The following is a 13,306-nucleotide window of genomic DNA, read 5'->3' as shown; positions in this document are numbered from 1 at the left end:
ACCAAGAATTGATTGAAGGCAGCCAACTCAAGACAATCTTTCAAGGAGACAGTTGAAAGAGGTGGCCGCGAGCGGTGGCTCACGCCTGTAATCCCAGCACTTTGGGAGGCTGAGGCGGGCGGATCACGAATTCAGCAGTTCGAGACCAACCTGGCCAACATGGTGAAACCCCGTATCTACTTAAAAAAAAATAAAAATAAAAAAAAAATAAAATCAGTCAGGCATGGTGGTGGGCGCCTGTAATCCCAGTTCCTCCAGAGGCTGAGGCAGGAGAATTGCTTGAAACCAGGAGGCGGAGGTTGCAGTAAGTCAAGACCGTGCCATTGCACTCCAGGCTGGGTGACAAAGCGAGACTCCGTCTCAAAAAAAAAAAAAAAAAAAAAGAAAGAAAAAGAAAAGAAAAAAAGAGTCATCTCACTCCCCTACCTCATTTGATCTCCTGCCAAGACTCCTCCCTTGCAGAACCTAAACAGAACTCGAGGAATTTGAACCCGTTAATACATTCCATATGGCAAGACGGCCAGCACAGATAACAGGTGGGGAAGGATAGAGATTATGTCTGGAGGAATGAATTAAAGATATTTGGCACGGAGGTTCTGATGTTTGGTGGCCAAAAAATTTGACAAATATCGTCTATAGGTCTTCATTTAAAAATGTAAAATGTGCTTGTGTGGGAAAAGTATTTACATTTTTTAAACGGGAAATGAGATACTACTTTTACATTCTTATAATAAAAGTACAGTTTTAAACACTGTAATAAGTTCCTTTTTTGATTCAAGTGCATAAATTATCTTTTTACTGGGAGCACACTTTACAAAACAGCATATCCTTAAAACTAGGTTATAAAAACGAAGAACTTTTAGCAATACCAATTTTAAAAAATCTTTTTCACTCTTCTGCAAAAAGCATCCTTTAGGGAGCAGTGTTTTAAAGAACATTTTCTGAAAACAATATGAAATAGAGAAGTATATTTGCACAACAGAAGAAACAATTAAAATAGCAAACAGGCAACCTACATAATGAGAGAGAATATTTGCAAATTATGCCTCTGACAAAAGACTAATACCCAGAATCTACCAAAAACTCAAACAACTCGACCAGAAGAAAACAAACAACCCCATTAAAAAGTGGGCAAAAGACAAGAACAGACATTCCTCAAAAGAAGATATATAAGCAACCAACAAAATAAGAAAAAATGTTCAATATCTCTAATCATTAGAGAAATACAAATTAAAACCACAATGATACATCATCTTATACCAGTCAGAATGACTATTATTAAAATATCAAAAACAACAGATGTTGATATGGATGCAAAGAAAAGGGAACACTTATACACTGTCAGTAGGAATGTAAATTATTTCAGGCTCTTTCAAAAACAGTATGGAGATGTCTCAAAGAACTAAAAATAGAACCACTATTCCACCCAGGTTTTCCACTACTCAGTATCTATGCAAAGGAAAATAAATCATGATATAAAAAAGACACCTACAGTCATATGTTTGTTGCACACCAAATAGAAAAGTCATGGAATCAACGTTAGTGTCCATCAACAGTTGATTGGGTAAAGAAAATACGGTATATATACACCATGGAATACTATGCAGTCATAAAAAATGAAATCATGTTCTTTGCAGCAACATGGATGGAACTGAAGGCCATTATCCCAAGTGAAATAACTCAGAAACATAAAATCAAATACTTCATGTTCTCACAAATAGGAGCTAAACAATGGGTACATATGGACACAGAGAAATAATAGACACTGGGAACCCCAATATAGCTGGGGGAGAAGAGTGAGGATTGAAAAATTACTCATTAAGTACAATGTTCACTATTTGAGTGATAGGTACATTAAAAGTCCAAACCTCACCATTACACAATATACCCATACAACGAACCTGCATATGTACCCCCGAATCTAAAATAAAATAAAATTTTTAATAAAGAGACTAGAGAAGTATTAACATATTTATTTTCACTGTTCTACAAGAGTATTTATAATTGATTTACACTATGTGTTTTTGACCTCCAAAAATAATAATCTAAAATTTAAGAGTTAACTTACTTGAATATTCTTTTAATTATACTCTAATGACACTGAAGAAGCATCTACACAGCCTGGTTCCCTTTGGACTTAGAAGAAAGTGCATACAATTAAGTCCAGTGAAAGTATTTTCAACACCTTTAAAATGAGATTGGAAATATATTTCTTTACTGTATGAGCAGGTAGTGTTTATGTTAAGATATCCCAAACTGTTTAAATAGATAATGTTTTCATTATTAAAGGTTAATGCAATTCAACTATTTATCCATCAGTCACATTTTGAGTGACGTCTATGTGTTCTAGATGTTTGGGCTACTTCACTGTGTTATAAAGATTCTTGTGCTCCCGAATCTCACATTCTAGTTGTTGAACCAAACAATAAATAATAGACATAATAAATACATAATATACATGAGTGTTAGAAATTGATACATGCTACAGAAAAAATAAAAGAAAAAGTAGAGCAAGATAAAAGGGATTGGAATATAGAAGCGTTTTTCACTCTTCTCCTTTTCCTCCATTTTTTTGTGTGTTGTATATTACTTGCATTGTAAGAAGATATAGCCAATATATACTACACTCTATTTTTTATCTACATTTAGTATTTATTCTGTAAGTATATAATTGATGCTCACCATCAGTTTATTTCATTCACATTGATTGTCTGAAATTTGTTTAATTCCTCAGATAGGCAATATAGCAACAATATACCCTAATTCTTGCATGTTGACAACAGGTATGCCATGTATACCCAAAAGTGAGTTTTGCAAGGTATAAAATTTTTCCTTGAACTTTAAAATAAATTAATAGATTGTGCTCTGGTAAAAATCATTGTTTTCTAAAAGCCTAATAATAATCTTATTTTTGTCTTTAAAGCCCATATTAAAATTTGTTTTGCTGTTGGTTGCTGTAGTTTGATGTTTTTAAGTACACAGCATGCTCTTTCTGATTGTGGTTACAGCTCTTTTATATCTAATTCAGGAAAGTTTTTTTGAATTTTAACTTTTAGTATTTATTCTTTTCTGTTGCTTTGATGTTTACTTTAAGGTTGTCTTTTATTTGTATGTCGGATTCCCTTGTCTGTCTTTAATATCGATTACTTTCTCTTGATTTTTAAAATTTTTTTCTTTCTTTATAAATATTCTTCCTTTTATACTCTATTTCCATTCTTATTTGGTGTGCTTATTAATTATTGTATATTTTCAGTCCAGTATTAATTTTTAAAATTATTTTTTTCTTTTATTTTCTTCCTTGTTCTTAATTATGAATTTTGGGGTATTTTAAAATTCAGGTGTATATTGCTCTACAAGTCATATCATTTTACTAATATCTTTTAGTTTGCTTTGAAGTACTAGGTAACAGTTTTAATGTATTTTATGTTATGCCTATTTGGTTTGCTTTCATTATCTATGGGAATATTATTTTGCTTTTTATTCCCTTTTTTCTTATAGTAGTTTTTTATGGGACTTGGTTTAAATACTTTCTATTAAACAATTATATTTTTAGTTTTTCTGGATTTTTAGGAGATGTAATAGCTTTTATAATTTATCAGAATTCCCTTTTCTGTTGTAATGTAGCATGCAAAAATATGGTGGTTTGCTTTCTGAAGTTTTCTAGCTGTGTTTCTCTCTAGATTCTTATCTTTCTTTTCTCTTTCCGTTCTCTCCACCTTGTTAAAGTGTGATTCAACCCACAGCAACTTCTCTTCAATGTTGAGCCCTTTCTTCGAATGGAGCTCTGCTCAGTGTCAAGAGTTCACAGAGGTGAGACTACTCAAATTTCTTTAGACTTTACCATGAGCCCCTCATGTTTCTCTATTCTCAGAGTGTTCAAAATCCTTGTTAGCTTTAGACATTATTCTCAAATTGGCATCACATGCTTTTTGATGAGTACCTGAGTTTGAGATTCTTTGTTCTCAGGTCACTCCATTTCTCAGTTACTCCAGTTTTTTTTCTCTCTGCTTCTTCCTTCAGAGATGCTAATACTGAATTTCTAGAAGTTCTTTATAAATTTTGGTCACAAAGTTGCACATTGGGTTTAGATGGAAGGCCATTTTCTAAAAAAAATCACAGATTCTTAGCTTTGTTATCTAGTTGCTTTGTCAATGGGGATTGGGAAGTTCTTAAAACTATGCTTCCTCCACTGCCCCAACTTCCTAGAATCCCTTTATCTTGACTTTTGAGATTGGAATATGTCTGCTTAAATTTTTATCTCATGAATGATTAGAAACCATTATCTCATTATTTTCAGGAAACCTTGGAGTCCATAAATTACCATAAGAATTCTTAAGACAGATGAGTATCTACAACTATAAAATGACAAGCTTTTCTGTTCAGGGTATCATGCTCAGTAATTTTTCTTAGCTAAATTCTTGCCAAGACTCAGACCTTCTGTAAACTGTTTGGAACCTGAGAGATCAATGCTAGGTATTCCTTTGGTAGGCAACTTTTTGTATCAACTTTTCTATCGTATACCCCAAGTCATCATTTTTCTCAAACCTTCTGTCTTTTAATATAACAGCAGGATTATTATTTTTAGAATGCTCTTCCTTTAAGCAGTTATCACTAATCCCATCTGGACATTAAAAAGCTAAAGATATTCAGGGAATTGGCATGCTTCCATATCTTCAAATGAGCCACTTACCAGGATTTCACTTTCTAGTGCCTCACAGCCATATGAGATATGAGATTTAGAAATTATTGAGATAGCATTTTAAAGGCAATCAATGAATCATCATATTCAACCAATTACTCACTTTTATATTACCCTACAATTTCAGGCCAAAAAATCCCTATGACTGACTTCTCTAACATATAGACAATCTTTTTAATACCCTGCATGATTCAAGAATATTTTGAAACAACAATTACCTAGATATCCAAATCCGGCAAGATTAAGGGACATTTTAAAAATAGACACAATTAGTGTTAAGGCACCTAATTAAACAGATTTCTATTTGGGAGTAAAAATGTCATTGAATTGGCTGTGATGCTACCGTAATTAGTCATTTAAGTAAACCTGCCAAAGCAAAGTGAAAGTCCAAGAACTAATAAGCTTTCTAATAATGCATCTACTCTATATTTTTCTCCAGAGATCAACATCAATTTCACTGAGCAGGAGTTTTCAGAATCCACTAGATTCTTCTTTTTTGAAAACTCAGACAACATCAGCATTACTCTACTATTCTATCACATTTCTGGTTAGTCAGAATTTGCCAGAGAACCAGAGGTGGTTCCTTCAGAAACAGTGCAGTTCAAATTTTCAATCCCTTATGGATGTGGAAAATACTGGAGCAAAACTAAAACAAAAGAAAACAGTGAAATGGCTGTAAAGGTGCTGGTTTCCATGCAAAAGTAGGAACAGAGGCTTTTATTCCAACCTACTATGCTTATGCTTGCTTTCATTTTGGTGACTTTAGCTAGCATTCCATTCAAAACATGTTTTTTCAGTTTGTGAGCTCACGCCTAACTATTACTTTCCCCATCACTTCTCTATCACTCACTCTCATGGTCACATACTAGAGTTCATCATTACAAAAAGTGGCACTACTCCATGAGAGTCATCTACCACTTCATTGTTAGCTAGTATTGATTCAGTTCCTCTGACTGGAGAGGTAAGAATGCTTCCCTGCCCCAAGTAAGTTCTAAGTTTAAAATTCTGTATTTATCTCTACTTAAAAGGCTTCTCTTTCATTATCAAACCAAGGAAGACCATGAATCAAATACAGTTTTTGTTTTTAGAATAACACTATGCATCAATAACATCTGTTATAAATGCTCATAATAAATATGAAATGCTAAAAAATTTCTGAGTTATAAATGGAAATTGCAATCTTTAAGTAATTGGGCTTCCTTGGATGTATGTTTTTCATTATTAACATAAAAGATGAAAATAAATATATCTTAAATTGGAATGAATTTAAGGTAAGGAAATTATTAATTCTTGGGGTAGGAGGATATTTTTTGAGGTGGTTAAACCAACCCTTCATCTAAAAGCATAAAAGGATTCGAGGATAACTCTTTGGGGGAATAAAACAATGGATAAGGTCACCCCAATTTGCAATGACAAAATCTCGGCTCACTGCAACCTCTGCCTCCTGGGTTCAAGCAGTTCTCCTGCATCAGCCTCCTGAGTAGCTGCGACTACAGGCATGCGCGACCATGCCTAGCTAATTTTTGTATTTTTTGTAGAGACGGGGTTTTGCCATGTTGGGCAGGCTGGTCTTGAACTCCTGACCTCAAGTGATCCACCCACCTCTGCCTCCCAAAGTGCTGGGATTACAGGTGTGAGCCACTACGCCCAGTGTACACAAGACCTCTAACTTTTATCAGTCTTTATAGAATTTAATGTCTGATGATACAGTGCATAAATTATTTTATTGTTTTATTTTTAAGCATCTTCTAATATGTAATTTTCACCTAGATAAATTCTTGAGGATAGACACAACTTCTTATTGTTTTAAAAATTTTTTCTTTGGCACTTAGCACTCTCCCTGGAAGACGGTAGGTGCCAGATAAATATAATAATAGCTACGCTTCCTAATACAGTTGGTAGTATATTAGGTTAGTAGTTCCCTGACCTGTATGTATTAGAATTACCTGGGCAACCTAAAACAAAATCAGGTCTATTGAATCTCCGAATAATCCATAGATACTGACATAGCTTATCCACTGCATTAAACATGGCTTAGTGCTCTATTAGATGTTTTATTTAAAAGGTATTTAATATTCTTAACAATCGTATAAGGTAAATGTTGACAGCTCTATTATGCAAATAACAATAACAGCTAAGATTTTCTATATGCTTATTGTATAACAAAGTTCTCAGTACTTTTCACGCATTAACTGATAAGAGGGAAAAAAAGGAGTGACTTGCCTGAAACCTAGAAGGAAACACGTGAAAAAGCCTGAATTTGGACTCATTTTTTTTCAACTCCAAAACATTTTTCACTGAGTCATGTTGTCTTCCAGGAAATAAAATTATTTGCTAACTCATGGCAAACTGTGACATTTTCACATTAGTTAAAAGCATCCTACTCAAACTCTTTCCATTCTGTCTTCTGGAATTTCTACTCAGGGGATGCTCATCTGCCCAAAGCCTTCTCAACCCATCTTTGAGGTAACTTCAAGGCAAATGCACAAGCAGGAGCTGGCTCAGACTTCTTTATTTATCAAAACCATTGAGGCCAGTCACCTGGATTACTGGTCTACGCAGGCCAAATGGAAGAGAAGACATGAATAGTCCCTCAGTGAGACAAATAACTAGTGATAAATACCTGTCAGGGAATAATAACAATACTCTTTTCTATTATAGAAGTCATTTTACCCTATTCTTAATAATTGCCTTGTTTTCTATACTTACCAGAGCTAAACTTGGAGAAAGTTCTGTTCTTTATGTTTTTTAAAAAAATTTTCCTATCAGTCTCATTTCAGCTATGCTGTGTGAACAAATGCAGACTCTCATATCTAATGAAACTTTCATTTTTCATTTTAGAAACATTAAGTGGAATCATAATTACTATTTGACCTTCTCTGCATGCTCCTTAAATCCCCTGACACAAAACAAAATCCAGAGGTTCTTGTTGAATGAAGCCTGATTTATTTATATGCTAAAAAAAATAAAATAAAAAAAGGTGTTTAAATGCTATGGACACAATGGACACTTAGCTTTGAACTGTGTAGGACACCAGATATAAAAGGAAAGGTCCAGATAAAGCACATGATGGAAAAAAACTTAGAAATTTGGAGTAGGCCTTGGGTTGAGGAACCATTTCTGGCTCTTACCAACTTATGCAAGAACCCCCACCACGCAAATCCTCAATTTTCTCATTTGCAGAATGGGAATAATGGCACCAGCATGGTAAGGTTGAGGTGAAGATTAATAAAATGACATACACGCCTCCCCAACAGACACCAGCTCACTGATCTCAGCATGCAGCACTTCCTCTCAGCCCACTGGCATGCCCTTCCTCTGCAGGGAAGTGGGGGCAGAATAACGTTTCACTTAATCTTGTGCCTAGTAACTCTGCAATGGGCAGCCTCTGCCACCCACACCCACTGGCATAAGCTCTTTGGGATGCCTCTCAGGTAATTTTAAGTTCTAATTTTTTGAGTTCTAAAACTTCAAATACAACCTTGAAGTTCAGTAAATGCAACATAATGCAATAGTGTAGGAAAAGAGAAAAGAGATGTAAGATGTATTTAATAAATGTGTGTGGGCAGAGAGGTAGGCAGGCATTATCTTGGAGGAATGAAGTCTTAAGGGTACAGTTTTTCTATGTCTCATTAATATTCTTGATATTCTAAACATCAGCCTTACTTTTTTAGTAAGTAAGAAAGAATAAATCATGATTTGTCCACTTTAGCATACCTCATATGCTGTATTTCCACTGAAAGTCTTGTGTGCAGGGATAAAGAAGCATGAATAACCTTAGATCTTGAAATTCCATATATTTCCAGTTCCAGTGATAATGCTAATAGCATAGTAGAATTTTGTAAAACATTTTTCATATGTATTTCTCACTTGATCCCATCAACAACTTTCTGACATACACAAGAAAGATACATCCTTACTGTCCTCACTGCATAAATTAGGAAACTATGACATGTCCAAATCTGTTAGATTATGCTGTGTAACGAACCCCAAACTCAGTGGGTTACAATGACAAGTGTTTATTTCCCACTCACATAAGTGCAGTTGTAAACTACCTTTGACTCTGTCCCATATCTTCTTGGTTCCAAGATCCAGATTGAAGAGGCAGCCCTTTCTCCGTTGTATGGCAGAGAAAAAAAGAGCAGTACTGGAACTACATATGGTTCTTAGAGCTTTTGCTAAGACTTAGCATAAAACACTCTGTTCATATTTCTTTTACTAAACCAACTCACATATCCAAGCCTGTTGTTAGAAGCAGGGGGAATATAATCCTCTTATAGGGAACAGAGAGAAATTGGGATCAGCAACATGCACATAAAGGTAAGTATCAGAGTTGAAAATAAAGCTGAGATTTCCTGATCTTTAAATACAGTGCTGTTGGGCCTAGCACACTCTTGCAGTGAATGAGCATAGCAGGTGCATGTAGGCAAATTATGAATTAGTTCATAATTTTTGAGTTCAGAGAAGATATGCAGCTGAAGACAAAATTCGAGGATCATCAGAGTACAAATGCTTCATAACCATGAAACTGGATATTTGTAATTTGTGGTAATAGTAAAGCCAAAAGTATGACCTTGGATGTAAATGGGTAAACTAGAGTTGAGAGATTCTTGAACGATAGAGTGTCAGGGAACTTAGAGATTAAGATATTGAAAGGGTCATTGACATGAATATTAAAAACCACCAAAAATGATGGCAATAATAGAATTAGAAAGAGTTCATTGAGCCAGGAGTTAAAAGCTTTAGGCAGTGAGAGAGTAATTTGGGGATCTGAAGAGGAGCACAACTAGAAGGAGCAGTCGGTGTTCTAGTTTGATGACCTGTGGAAACGGGAAAGAAAAATGGTCTGAAGTGGTGATGAGGAGCAAGGAGTCTGAAGTAAATAGTCTGAAGATATGGGAGATTTTGCTCCTGATTGATCTTGATTTTCAGAATTTACAGTGGAAGGGTTTCAGAGCTTGAAGTAGATTGGGCAATGGATTAGGAGTTATTTGTAGAGAGTGACAGGAGGATAAAAATCTGAGGGATAAAGGATGACTTGGGAGTCTGGGCTGCTCTGGTGAGTCAAAGCAGAAATCAATGGCACCATGAACTGAGCCTTGATGGTGCTGAGGCAGGTGGTAATGACAAGTGAGTATTCATGAAGGAGAACACGTGGGTGTCAGGGTCTCTGCTGGTGTGGAGTCAAAGAAAAGACCAGGTTTTATCTGGACTGGCCAAGGCTCTGGAGATTCTTTCTCATTACTGTAGAAGTCACTGCATATCCTATTTGTATTTTATCTCCAGTTCCATCGAGTGCATAGAGATGGAGCTCAGTAAATGTTTGTTGACTGAGAGCAGTCCCTGTTTACGATAAACTAGTAATAAACATTTGTTGAATTTGAAGACTGGAAATAATGTAAATGAAACAATTGTGAATAACTTGGCATGTCTGTGGAGTTTTTCATAACAGCTGCTGTTAAGCTTCGCATGGCAGAATGATCTGAGAATGAGTCATCACTGACTCATGGATCCAGCTTGTTTCACCTGCAGCGCTCACTTTAAGTCACAATGACCTTTCCTGACTACTTGTAATGGCAGCACTGTGGGGACTGCTGTTCCTGGAGAGTGTACCATTAATAAAGTAGTTAGCCAGTACTGTCTTTTGTCCCTTGGAGTAAAAGGGAAATTGAAGCAAAAGAACAGAGATTTAATACCACATAGTTTTTCACTCAATTGAGAAATACATCCTTATAAAACTTACTGTTTTAAAAAAGCAGTCCTTGCAAGGTGATTTGAGTGTTTTCATATAGTGAAAAACTTTTAAAATATATTAAATTATAACTTTTACTTATGAAGAATAAAAGGTAACATAAAGACATAGAAATTAAGAAATCCTCAAGTATTTTCTTTAGAAGCACCCTGGTTAGAGAAGGAGTTTCCGTTTTTAAGAGAAAATTAAACCAGATGATCTTAAGTCCTTTTTAATGCAAATTTGTATTAATACCAGTTAATAAGATTTGAAAGACTTTTGGACAAATGCCTTTATAATGTTCTTAACTGCTATGGACTGAGTTGTATGCCCGCCCCGCCCCCCGTCCTCCTGCAATTCATATCCTAAAGCCGTAACTCCCAGTGTGACTTTATCTGGAAATAGGGTATTTAGAAGGTAATTAAGGTTAAATGAAGTCGTAGGGTAGGATCCTAATCCCATAGGACTGTGGCCTTAAAAGAAGAGAAGGAGATGTATGAGTTCCTTATATATTTTGGATATTAAACCTTCATCACATATATGGTTCACAAATATTTTCTCTCACTCTGTAGGTTGGCCTTTCATTTTGTTGATTGTTTCCTTTGCTGTGAAAAAGTATTTTACTTTTATGTAGTCCCATCTGTTTACTCTTATTTTTTGCTTTTTTGCCTGTGTTTTTGGAGTGATATCTGAAAAATCCTTGCCAAGGCCAATGTCAAGGAGCATCCCCCTGCCCCCTCCTGTTGTCTTCCTGCCTCAGCCTCCCAAGTAGCTGGAACTACAGGCATGAGCCAGCATGCCTGACCCCTCCTAGGAGTTTTACAGTTTCAGGTCTTACATATTCTGGGCTGTGGGGGAAATGAGGAGATGTTGGTCTGGTCGAAGAGTACAAACTTTCAGTTCTAAGATGAATAAGTTCCAATATACAACATGGTGACTATAGTTAATACTTTATTGTTTATTTGAAATTTGCTAAGAGAGTAGATCTTAAGTGTCCTCAATTCCCTTGGACAAACCAAAAGTGTAACTGTGTGTGGTAGTGGACGTGTTGATTAATTTGATTGTGGTAATCATTATGCAAAAATATACACATGTCAAATTATAATGTTGTATACTTTGAGTATACAAAATTTTTATGTGTCAATTATACTTTAATAAAGCTGGGGGGACAAGAAGGTGAAGAAAGAGAGATTTATCTATCTTCACCATGTGAGGACACAGCAAAAAGGTGGCTGTCTGCAAGGCCCTCACCAGACACCAACCATGCTGCCACCTTAATCTTGGAATTCCAGTCTCTACAACTGCGAGTCATCCAGTTTAGGGCATTTTGTTATGGCAGAAACCTACCAGCCTTTCTAGAAATGATGTTTGTTTGTTTCTGAAGGAATAATAGAATCATAACTTATTATTGGTTAGGAGCTGAATTCTGAAACATTGTACAACAGTAAAAAAAAAATTGCCATGGAAGTATTTAATTATTTTAAGAGATATTAAGATCCTCCCTCAGACTGCTAATGTCTCATTGGTATGGACTGTGCTTACTGGTGCATCACCAGCATACTGAGTGAATGAACAAAGGCATCCAAAGAATCAGCTGAATGGTAAGGGATTATGAAATAAGAAAAATTCCAAATAATATGTTGCCTTAAGAACTCACATGAAATTAAACTTTTAGCTTTCTTCAGCAACCACGTTCATGTTGTGTATGGATCAGGATATCAAAAAACTGAAAACTCATTTGTGCTTTTTATTTTTCTAATTTACTACCAAGGAACAGTTTTCTAATTTACTACTAAGTCAGTATCAAGACTATTTCCCTTGGATCAATAAAGATAATCACATTTTAATGCCATTGTAGATTTAGGTACCTGAGACTTAGTATTACCTGCAAATAGATGTCACCACATGAAAAGGTTGATTGCACACAAGAAAATATAAGCATACTGAAACGCACCAAAACTTATCCCTAGTCATCCCCATGTTACTTTGACATTATTCATATAAGTTTATCATCTAAACTTATAATTTTCTCTACAGTTAGCGGAGCTTGTAAGAAAAGTCATAAAATGTTATAATTATTATTAAAAATAAAAGAGAAAATTATTTTTTAAAAAACTCAGTCTGTTTTCTGGTCAGCTGGTGAGAAATCTGGCCAAAAGGATGCAAAGTCGGGCTCTCTGATAACAGGGGTTCATCACCTTTCCAAAAGGTCATCTGAGGAATTGTGGGTTTTTTTAAATCCCCTTCCATAACTCTTGGTACATTTTTGCACTGTATTAAGCTAGAAAAGAAGACCTAGGCTAATTGGATCTTGTGAATGTGTGAACTTTGTATTTAAAAAATACTAGCACTAAAGGCATCCATCTTAGTGTCCTGGACCATCCAACTAGAAATAATCTATGACCCTCAAGTGACGAATTGATAAACATCTGCCAAGCTTTTTGGTAACTCCTCTTCACTATTCCTTTCTTCTCAAATCTGAAGCTCTTCAATCTACCATTGTCTTTATACAATTTCCTGCTTTCTTGGGAAGGCAATGTAGAAAGCCAGTAAAGTATTATTTACCAAGCTCTAGAGTCACAAGTTTAAGTCCCAGCCCATCTACTTAATATATAAATGATCTTGAACAGTTATATTTCCCGTCTCTATGGCTCAGTTTCTCATTTGTAGTAGGGAAGCAATCATGATGCCTAATTGGGTTAGGTACCAGGTTGCTAGGTAGATTAAATAAAATAATATAGATAGTTCTCCTTGCCTACAGTAAATGGTCAAAATGTTAGCCACTACCATTTTATTATTGCATTTTAAGATTCTTGTAAACTGGACCTACTAACCTACTTTTAGCTTTTCTCAGTCTTTTAGCTTTTCCCTTCTAT

This window comes from Rhinopithecus roxellana, chromosome 11 (assembly GCF_007565055.1).
Source record: "Rhinopithecus roxellana isolate Shanxi Qingling chromosome 11, ASM756505v1, whole genome shotgun sequence".
In the NCBI taxonomy this organism is placed as follows: domain Eukaryota; kingdom Metazoa; phylum Chordata; class Mammalia; order Primates; family Cercopithecidae; genus Rhinopithecus; species Rhinopithecus roxellana.
The sequence above is the reverse complement of the archived record's forward strand: the minus strand, read 5'-3'. Positions refer to the sequence as shown.